The following is an 11,798-nucleotide window of genomic DNA, read 5'->3' on the forward strand; positions in this document are numbered from 1 at the left end:
AAAGGGTGCTGATCTTCCAAGTTAATTTCATAAATTATGAGGCTATCCATCACATTTTGGCTTTTCCATGTTTTGGAATCTGATGTAGCTATAGCTAAATCCACTCAGGAACGTTAGCACGGATTTTGAAGGCAGGAGATAGCTGTGATGCAGGAAGAAGCAGTTTAGCCTGTTTTCCGAAGGGATGTGGAATCATCATCACTAAAGAGTTAAGTGATGTCAAAAAGTGTGCCTGTTACATGCCGCTGCATGTAAACCCAGGGAGAGTACAGCATTATAATGCCTGCCAGAGCTTCTACTTCTGCATAATACAGACAATTCAGGTGGAGGGGAAAAAAAAAAATATTATTCTGCATTTTCATCTTTTAATAGCATTTTTATATCCCATTCCTCTGAATTACAATGCAAGACATTATAAAGGAATGGACAATCAAGGTCTCTCAATAATAAATTAACCTTTTTGTAAATGACATTGGCGGCACTTGCTGAAATTTCTAATAGAAACACTTCTCTGAGAAGCACCTTGTGGATTCACCTCTGCCTGATAGCGGTGATTTGTTCAGAGCAATCTTGTAGAAGTGGAGCAAAATAATAGGCTGAGGAACGAGCTGGAATCAGCACATCTGAGACAGAGATGTTGGCCAAAAATCTGCTCGGTAGAAGCAAGAAACATCTGAGAGCCTGAAAACAGCATCTAGAGAGTCAGAGAGAAAGCATCTTCCAGCAGCTGTTATCTCTGAGCTCAGACAAGCTGGGCTGTGCGGGGCCACGGAGAAATCAAAAGGAAAAGCTGTCTGGGAGAGGAGAACATCGCTGTTTACCAGCATGTCACCCACCAAGCAACAGGAAACATATGTAGAACACTCATGGTGGGATGCAGGGTTTTATCTCACTTTTATCTTCAGTGAGAGGCGACGCTGAAGTTTAAGAAAAGGACCGTTGCTCCTCCTGCCCCTCCACTATCCATAAAGAAAACTGCCCTAAGTGCTTTCCTCCATCAAAGAGCAAAGCGAGCTGGCGGTGTTATTTCTAAGGGGCTGCCAGCACATACAGCACTTTACAATATACATCAAAAGGCAAGATCCCTTCCTGCAGCAGCCTAAAAACATCACCCACCCCCATAGAGCCGCTAGGACAGCAGTTCGCACACGAGGAGGATACACACACTGAGCTTAGGGGAGGGAGAAGGATTCGCAGGGCACGGAGGCGAGCATGGGACTGGGAACCCTCCTGGCGTGAGAGGTGGCAAGAATGACTCTTTCCTAGTGCTGAGGCACAAATGCCTTTGTGTTTAGCTTGGTTTTAGCAGAGGGAAAAGGAAGAGCCCGAGTAACTCAGATTTCCTCCCCTTACTTTCACTGCCTGTGTGCATCCTAACTTAAACTTTACCAACTTCCAATCCAGAGGGGATGGGTGAGTGTGATCCGCTTACAGTCTCAAAGCCATTCACGTTATTTACACTTGCTTTGCTAATGTCTGGAAAAGTCTAAGTTGGTTTCATGTAAATATTGAGGAGTCAAGAGACTGTGCAGACCAACACGGGGTGTGATCTCTTCTGCCTTACACTTTCTTTTAGCTCCTTAATGCCTGAGTTACTTGACTTACAACTCCCCCATGTACAATTAGATCTTCAGGACTCTGAATGAGGCAAAGTGCTTTTAATGTCTCAGCTACCCTTTTCTGAACTTCTCCTTAGGCTGTATCCAGCAGAAGAGGCTGAAAGTTTAGCAAGTACTTTGCTGAATCAGGACCCTTTAATGGGACTCCAGCTGCTCCGTGGAAGCGCTCAGTTACTACAAGCGTTGTTCTCCCCTATTCCGTGCGTAAGGTCAACTTAGCCCTTCCCCTGTTTCACAGAGGGACTTCTGAGCACTTCCACCTTGTGATAACCCTCTACAGTTAATTCATTAGTAGCCTGTCCCTTTCCAGATTCACAACCCTTTTCTTGCTCTGCACTGAAAAAGAAATATAGCAGCGTATGAGAACATGGCAGGGAGGAAAATCACAACTTCATTTTTTTATCTTATTGATCCCTCTCCTGCAAAAAAAACAGCAGAGCTTTGCATTCTCTGCAAATAGTTTTTTGCCTTCAGCTCTGCGTGTCCCATTACAAGACCTGGCTTGACGGATGCTTGATCAGATGGTCAGTGTCTTTTCTGATTGCTCTCTTGTTGCCCCTCTTCTGATGCTTTGTTTCCTGCTTTCAGCTCCTACCCAGCTTCTCTGAGTGTGGTAAAGCTTGTAGGTCCCCGTCAGGTAGTATTTAGAAAAGATGCAGTCACCCAATTCAGGCGGAAGGCAAAAAGGGCATTTATGAGCCCCTGCCAGGCTGTATTCGGTTTGTTTTTGGTTTTTTTTCACTTGTGAATTTGGTCTCATGAATGACGTTAAGTTGGCAGCTCTGCTTGATTGAGAACTTACGCTTATCCACAGAGTAGGTTCAGGATGTGCTGCAGGACTGGAAGGTGTCTTCCACTGAACATCCAGCTGGCCACAGGAAAGTGGAATTAGTCCATACAGAAGGCTGGCAAGAAGACAGGAGATTGTCATCTCCATCCTCACCAAATCCAGCCCAGCCTCATGGGTAGAGCATCACCTGGTGAGATGAAAATGTGATGTGAACTTAAGACAGAGGTCTGAGCTTCCTAGGAGCTGCAAGAATTCCCCTCTCCAAGCAGGTGTAGTAGCGTGCTTGGGGTGATTTCACTTTTTCATCCAGCCTCCGTGTAAATCTAAGCTGTTTGCTTTATAGGGATTAATAAAAAGCAAACACAGCCTGAGCCTGGGTCTGGAAATGGCAGGAGGGCTGTGCGGAGGTGAAACTCTTCACATTAGTTTGCGCTCCCCATGGTCAGAGGTTTTTTATTTGCTATTCTTGGTAAAAGAGTGATGATGTTTTCAGATGGATAGTGATACAGCCCTTAAAACATCAGCAGCTAGAAGTCAACAATAGCTTTATCAGTGCCCTCTTAAACTTTTCACCTTTTTCCCAAAAAAATGCTGAACAGTCTCATTTCCCAGTGAAGCGAGCCAAGGGGATGAGCGTATCCCAGTGTTGGAAGTTTTTCTCCCTGTCTGCCTTTTCAAACAACTCCTGATAGATCAAGCCTTGTTCCTGGTTCTTAAATCCCCTTCAGCTTCAGTCAGTAATGTTTGTACGTGACCCTACCGCACACAGTTCCCTAAACGCTACCTGCAGCTTTCTGCCTGCTTCTGCAGGAGCCGCAGCACTTCCAAGAAACCTGAAGTCGGACCAATTGTTTCAAATCTACATGTTATTTGTCATGACCTTTTTTTCTCTCTGCAAGTGGCTGAAACAATTCTTACATAATAACCTTGCTTCCCCAGCCGTAATGGCAGGGAAAAATATTTTTTTAATTATTATTTCAGGATTTTTTTCTTTTGAAGACATAAGGCATCTCTAATAAAGAGGAAATTAGGGATACATCTCAAAGATAATTAAATAATAAGAAGCCTGTAAAGGTCAGATACTTGGCTGTAAAAACTTCCACAGCTGCTCTTTCCATACAGAGTGTATCTCTTCATTGATGCTCTGTGGGTAAAAGCTAGCAGTAGGAAATTTCAGTGTGAAAAACTAGCTTAGCTTTAAAGCAAAGATGGAGTGATTTATTTTATGTTACACTTGAGCTTTTTCTTGTTTTGTTTTTTTGTCTTTTATTTAGGTTTGTATATGTACACTCTTCTTTCAATAGGTCTTATGATTGCAAGTGATAATTTGAGTGGGAAAAACAGCCAAACAGCCACATATTTTCACTTATATTGTTGCACAAAAGAAATTAAGCTGTGTTTGTAAAGATTGTTGGGATGCCAAGAAGTATTCATCTCAGTAAAAGTTAGACGTCTGAATGCTTTTTTTTAGCGATCCCGATTTTTGTCTGGTTTTGATCATGCTTTAAAGCGGTAGAAGAACGAAGGTAGATTTGTCTTTTTGAAAAGCTTTGCCTACATCTGTACTTACACGGGCTGGTAGCCTTGAACTTGCTTGTCAGTGTGCTGTTTGCAGGCAGGCAAGTTCTCTTGATCTGGCAGAGCTCGTACAAAAGGTTTATTGATTGGGGTAATTACTTTAGTTTTAGGGTCAAGAAAAGGTTTATTTAATAGTGAAGTTAAAGCCTTTTTCTTTCTTTCTGTTATTTCTGTCCCCTTTTTTTCAGTTCCCTTCTTTTCAGAACAGCGGAATTCTGCCTTAATAACACGATACGTAGAGCTATCTGAGGGCTTCTGGAGAAATGTGGGAAATGGTGCATATGGTTTTCGTTTTTACACTTTTGTATATAGCTCTTTCCATGCACCCCAGACTGCAGGCTAATGTAAGCACAGCTTGTTTTAGTCCTGTGTCGTATTACCGAGCTGCTAGAACAGCTCTGTGCTGACGTTTTTTTTTTTTTTTTCCATGAATGCTCCCCTGCTAAAGCACAGAAATAAGGTTGTGGGAGTTGCTCATCCACTTTGGCAAACAAAAGGAGAACGCTTTCTGTACTAGAACAAAAGACTTTTTTAAGACTTAATTTTCCAAAGGCTGTGTGAAAGTGTGTGCATTTGCATGCATTCAATTGACCACAAAAGAGAACAGAAGCCAACGACATCAGCACCTCCGGAGTTACTGGAACGATCTCCACTTTCGCACAGTGGCCAGGTGGGATGAGAAGGACGTAGTCTGTGCAGTAACTCCTGGAATATTTTGATTTTTTTAAATGATAATGGCTAGTCTGTGTATTAGAAGATGGGCTTTCTTTATCTAAGTGCTACAACAGTCTCGGAAAAAGAGGTAAAGAAATTAACTGAATGATAGAATCACAGAATGGTTTGGGTTGGAAGGGACGTTAGAAAGCATCCAGTTCCACCCCCCTGCCATGGGCAGGGACACCTCCCACTAGCCCAGGTTGCTCAAAGCCTCATCCAGCCTGGCCTTGAACCCCTCCAGGGATGGGGCATCCACAGCTTCTCTGGGCAACCTGGGCCACTGCCTCACCACCCAAATTATGTTAATCTGATTTCTAGAGGGCTTGCTGGAGGCTCTGAGGAGAACCATGATTTGACCAAGTTTATACATCGAGTCTGCCAGAGGCAGAAACAGAGCCATGAGTCCTGTTTTTTTTTTCCTCTGACCTTGATCAAAGACCACTGGGAGCTCAGTGCAGTTCCCTGAGCACAGGCATCCAGTGGCACATGAGATGCCGGAGGGAACTGAGGACGTCTTTACAGGGGGACGGATCTGACGTAAAACCTAGAGGACACTCAGGCTCTTCTGTAGCAGTGGCTGGAGACCTGGCATCATCCTTGAGGGGAGGTTTAGGCTGGATATTAGAAGAAATTTCTTCACTGAAATAATGAGCAGGCATTGGAACAGGCTGCCCAGGGCAGTGGTGGAGTCACCATCCCTGGAGGGGGTCAAGAAACGTGTAGATGTGGTGCTTGGGGACATGGGTTAGTGGGTTGGGTGGTGTTGGGCTGACGGTTGGACTTGATGATCCTTGAGGTCTTTTCCAACCTTAATGATTCTATGATTCTATGATTCTGTGATTGAGAGCATGTCCTTGGCACCAGGCACCTACCCAAGTGAACCTCAGACATCATTCCAGACAGCACATCCTTATTTATCAGTGGATATATTTGCTAAAGACTTTACGTAAAATGAAACTCACACTTTAATGCACCCTAAATGATAACATTGCCAAGGTTTCATGGCATTTTGTTTGACCAAATGAGATCACATTTGAGGTCCTCCCTGTGTGTGTATGCAAGAACGGTTTGCTTTTTTCCCCTGAGAATACACAAACTTACAACATCATTTAGAATGAAACTGAAGGCCAGCTTTAGCCTTGCCCTGAGCTACAAGAGCTGAAATTGTAATGTACTGAACGTGAAATAACTTCCCGCTTGCTAGTGCAGCTCCAGAAGTTGAACCCTGAAGGCTGAATAATTGTTGTTTCCTGTATTAGTTTGTAACAATTTATGAGAGTGGGAAGGAACAAAAAAAAAAAAAAAAAAAATTCTTTTTGTTCCCTTGGGGAAATTGGGGGTAGGAGAGTTTCATTTACTGGAGTGAAATTCAGGTTTAAAAATATTCCAGCTGCATAAAAGGAAAACTAGGAAGAAAAGAAACATTTGCAAGGTGTCTTTCTAGATCTCCCCAGCCTTGTCGTGTGTACGTTACAAGTATGGGGTTAAAGTGGTTTTGTGCTTAGAAGCTGCATTGTACAAGGGAGAAGAAGGCGGCTTCAGCCCAACAGCTACTCTTTGTTTAAAATCATTCCCTGATTTATTTTTTTTTTCCCAGCTAACTTCTAACCTGTGATCACATTTCAAATGATTTCGAACAGAGGGGTTTTTTTCAGATGGTCAGTGTATGATTCCTTAAGAACTCTGTTTCATAGACCCTTGCATGCTTTTAACGCTGCTCACATTCTCAGGGAAGAAAACACTGTTCCCTCTATATCCCTATGAACAGCAGAACTACATTAGCGGGATTTTCTAAAAGTTGCCTTCTTTCTGGTCCCAGTAAAGTCAGAAATTTTGCCATTAACTTAAATGCTGGTGTACATAGACCAGTGACCGAGTGCTTTTGAAATCCCGTTATACCTTATGCTTTCAGCCATCTGATAGCGTTAGATTATAAGACATTCTGCACTGGGAAGATTTCTTCTGAAAAAGGAAGCAGTAAGAGAAAGGAATGAATTGGTGAGATAAAGCTCGCTCTCAAAGGGCAAACCAAATTCAGACCAAATGTGGCATCGGCTTCTGAAATGGCCAGGCTTGTTCTCTTCTTTATTTACTCCCCAAACTGTTCCCACTGGGTCCCTGTTTCTGGAGAACAGAAGTTCAAAACCAGTGCACACACCAAAAAAAAAAAAAAAAAAAAAAAAAAAAGCTGGTTTTGTAGTATTTCTAGTATTTCCAGCTGGGCTTGGAGTTCGAATGTGCTTGAAATAGTGTGAGAAAGACTGACATGATTGTGGGGAGAGCCACTCGAGTACCTGGATAGATAGCTCCAGCCAGGCAAACGTACAGACGTCTCGAGGGAAAATGTGCTCACATGATGGACTGTCAAGTTTGGCAAACTCAGCAGCTCTTGATGGCTTCAATAAGCGACTCAAACTGATCCTGAACGCCAAACCTTGTGTGCTTCACCATCACCTTTTAAAATGATCCAGCCTCGGGAGTCACTGCTGGCTGGAGCAGGTATTTGCTGTCAGTACACTGATGGAGATGTGGGGCATCTGCCACCACAAATGACTTTTTTTTTTTAAGTTCTTACAGAAAAAGAGTAGGGGGAGAATAATACGCAATTGGATACTGTGTTTACTGTACTTCCCTGTGACTTTCCAGAACCAGGAGTGATTTAAGGAGCTGTTTAAAGGACTGTCTGCCTGTTGCCCTTTTCCTAAATTTAGCATCCTGATACCTGCATGTGAAGGTTAGAGTTCCACTGGGATACAGGAGCAAAACAGGTTTATATGCATGGATCATTAATTAAAACAGACTTTCCAGCCTTCAGAAAAAGAAAAAAAAAAATCAAATCAAAATCTGACACAACATCAAGAGCATTAGCAGTATCAGCATCACACTAGGTGCCCTACAGAAGAGGAAACTGTGAAAGAGCACTCAGAAATAATGACTGAGTTTCCATGATGCTGTCAAGACTTTCACATCCCTGGCTGCCAGGTGTGGATTACTTGAGCTAGAAATGTAAAAGCCTTATAAGACACAAATGAAGCAGAAAAAATGAAATCTCAGCAGGTGAAGATGTATCATAAGAAGGAATCAGTCCTTTCAAACTTCAGCTGGGGAAGGAAGAGGAGGAGCAAGAGAATACCAGACCCAGAATTTCCACATGTCCACATTTCCTGGGCACTTCCTCCTCCCCCCGCCTTTTTTTTTTCTCTTTCTTTTTTTTCTTGGCTTATAATGTCAAATCTGATGTTTCAAGATATCTGAAACCTGTTTTAACCTGTCTCACCTCCACGTCTCCCTTGTCATTGTTATCACAATTACAAGGGCAGGTGACAGTTCTCTGCAATCCCTCTGCAGTCGAGTAGCATCATTTCTTTGAAAAAAATAAACAAGACTGCAAACTCTGCAACTGGGAAATAAATTAAATGCGTTCATAGAGCTTAAGGATCTTCTTTGCCTTTCATGTTATACTGCCTGACTTCCTATTAAAATTATTGCTCACGTAGTGGGGGCAGTGACAGGGAGCATTTTGGTGAAAGAGAGATATTATAGGAATGAGCTTGGAGGTGACAGCTTTATCCTGGAAAAGCAAGTCTAGGAGAAAGAATATGTGGCTTGCTGAGGGTGCTCTGGTGCAGCTGCAGAGAATAAGGTGAAATAATGTGGTGTTCCTTCGCTCTCCGATGGGATGTAATTCATCGTAGGGTGAGAGGGATGCTGTGCACTCCCCATGGCCCTTTCGCATTGATGTGACTCACACAGAGGATTTCAAGGTTAGATATGAACCGTGGAGTCAAACTACCTGTTACCCTGCTCCACGTGTGCTCCCTCCCTCACTGCAAAGCATCTTCTTTAGCCAGGGTAGCATCAATAGGCGGAAAATAGATCAGTGGACAGTCAGAAACAATTTCTTTCTGAGTGACAATAAATATATGTATTCATCTCATACAGTAAACAATTCTCCTCTAATATTTGTTTTACCTCCAGATTTTTTTAAAATTTATTTACTATTTTTAAATTAATGCATCTATGTATACAGAGGGTTGACATTCAAAAGGAAAGGGTAGAACCTTCTATTACACCAATCAGTATACGCACTGTATCTCCCTGGGTTGGTAGATTGGAAGATGTGGCAATTTCCTTCAGACTCACCAGCTTCATCGACCTTCTCACCAGCACAGAGCAAAAGGTATTGTGTAGAGGTGGAGCAGACTACTAGTTGAAGAGGCCAAACAGTGAGGTTACCTTAAAAAAACCCAACTCTTTTCTTTACATCTCACTTCTGATATTGAACATTCTCATTGGTAAAACAAGTTTCGTTCCCTTTGAACCTTCATTCCAGAAACTGCGATTAGCACTGATTCATTAAATGTAATTCTTCTACTGTAGCATTGTTCCTACACGTTTCTGACGCCAAACACTGCCAGTTCCAGAATAACTCTTTGAGGTTGTCGAATGAAAGAGTTACATCTGAATTCATACAACCACGCCGCATTGAGTGGCATTGAATCCGTTCTCAGAAATCAGTCCTGGTGCTTATTAACTCCCAGGAAAACTTCTGCCGTCAGTTGCCGGCTAGATGACTATTTTTTCTTTGCCAATAGGTAGCTGGCTCTAAATGCCTAGGCAGTGATGATGTTTGGTGGCAAGTGTAAGCTATAAAATATTTATCTTTAACACACAGTTGCGTTACTGCAGCCTCTAATAGGATTTGGTGTCAGGCAAACATCTGCCTTGGCCTCTGGCCCAAAGATATAGAAACAAGCTATTAAGGAAAGATAGAGTAAATAAATAGGGTGGAAATACTGTTAAAGTAGCTATAAGGCTGACCAACAAACATGGTGAGTGTATAAAAGAGAAGTCCATCAAGAGTCTAACAATTTGTCTACCTCCTTAATATGTTTATTGCATTTCATCTGGCCAAAGGTAATTCATGTAGGCAATTGTCAGCCAGGCTGACGGAGCTTTGTAGAGCAGAGTTGGCTTTCACAGGGCTTTTTGTCAGCGGCAAAGTGGTCCCCTGAGCAGACCGTTAGCCTGGGAGCTTTGTCGCTGTCACATGAGTCAGTTTATGATGTGAAGCAAAGAGTGGATTTGTCTGTGCCTCAGATTACCAGCCTAAAAAGAAAAAATGGGAACGGAACAGTTAGTAATTTCCTACTGAACTCGGTGATATCCTTAAATGAAGGGTAGTGTGATGGGAAGTCTTATTATGGGAATGGGCAGGATTGTGCCAGTTTATAGCTTCTCTCAGGGAAAGGAGTGGGAAAAAGAGCAATGAGAGAAAGATTTCAGCCAAATTTCCCTCAAAATCTACCAGCTGTGACATTATTCCCCTGAGACAAACAGCAAAAATCCCCAAGTATCCTCCGTAAGGATAAGTGCCTCAGTGTAAGGCAACGTGGTGCGTAAAGCTGGTTTGTTCCAGACCGTGAGCTGTTTCTTTCTCTTCTTTGATAATTAAAGCTTTGGAGCAGGAACGACCTTAAAGAGCATTTTCCATCTCTCATTTTTGTGAAGCGCTTTTGCACATCCTCCTTTTCCTGAGTGAGGTGGGCTAGACTAGGGTAGGGAGTAACTTCTGCCTCAGCCAAGGCATTTCTGTACCGCTACCCAAAACCAGTCAGTGTGAATCTGAAGGCAGCGTGTCTCGTTATGTCATTTACTCCTTCTCTCCGAGGAGCTCTGAATGTTTACCGTATTTATTCAGAAAATGACTGGGTTTTTTGAATGGCTAATTAGATTTTGAAGCTGTCAGGGCAGTTATTTCCATACGCAAGCTTCTGCAGTCCCCATTAGAAGCCCCACCACCTTCAGTTTTGCTGGTTTGTCCCCAGTGTGAGTTGTTTGCCTTCAGGACATTTGCTGTTGGTTGTTGGAAAGTGGCATGGGAGCTGCATTTTCAGTGTTCTCTTTGGACACGATAGCAAAACCGTATGAAAGCATCATGCATCATCCATTGCCTGACCCTCCAATTAATAATCTTTGCCCTTAGCAGCTGGTGTCAATCAGATCACTTCAGAGATTTGGAAGCCAAGAGAAAGCTGTGGGAGTCAGAGTGAAAACAGAGAACATATATCTCTTTCTAAAAAAGAATTGTCCATGGTCTCACAGTGAACTTTAACAATTAAATAAAACAAAACAAAACATTGTCATGATTCTCTAAGGCAGTTCCCATGGCACTATTCATAAAACACCATATGGAGTTTTGCATATATTGGAAAATATCCTTATAATTATGTGTAAGAGCTTACAGAATAAGTTGTAGAAGACAGACTAGAATGTAACTGTAACTGCAGTGACCTGTTTTTATTTATTGATTGACAGTTTGTCACCTCTATAACAATGTTGACTATGGACATAAAAGACAGTTGCTTTGTGCCACTAACTTAGGGGCTCCCTGAAAGTTAGAGAGTTTACTCTCTTCTGTCATCTAAGCCCCTGCGGTGGGTTGACACTGGCTGGATCCCTGGTGCCCACCAAAGCCACTCTGTCACTCCCCTCCTCAGCTGAGCAGGAGAGAGAAAGTATAACTAAAGCTTCTTGTGTCAAAAAAAGGGCAGGGAGAGATCACTCACCAGTTACTGTCATGGGCAAAACAGACTTGATTTGGGGAAATTAGCTTAATTTATTACCAGTCAAATCAGAGTAGGGCAATGAGAAATAAATCCAAATCTTAAAAACACCTTCACCCCTCTCCTCCCTTCTTCCCACGCTCAAGCTCACCCCCAATTTCTCCACCTCCTCACCCCTCAGCAGCACAGGAAGACAGGGAATGGGGGTTGAGGTCAGTCCATCACACGTTGTCCAGTGAGGGTCCCTCCCACGGGGTGCAGTCCTTCAGGCACAGACTGCTCCAGTGTGGGTCCCCCACGGGGCCACAGGTCCTGCCAGGACCCTGCTCCAGTGTGGGCTTCCCACAGGGTCACAGCCTCCTTCGGGCATCCGCCTGCTCTGGTGTGGGGTCCTCCATGGCTGCAGGTGGAGATCTGCTCCATCGTTACCTCCGTGGCTGCAGGTGGAGATCTGCTCCATCGTTACCTCCGTCCATGGCTGCAGATGGAGATCTGCTCTATCATTACCTCCGTGGCTGCAGGTGGAGA

This window comes from Pterocles gutturalis, unplaced genomic scaffold, assembly GCF_000699245.1.
Source record: "Pterocles gutturalis isolate BGI_N339 unplaced genomic scaffold, ASM69924v1 scaffold12262, whole genome shotgun sequence".
Classification (NCBI taxonomy): domain Eukaryota; kingdom Metazoa; phylum Chordata; class Aves; order Pterocliformes; family Pteroclidae; genus Pterocles; species Pterocles gutturalis.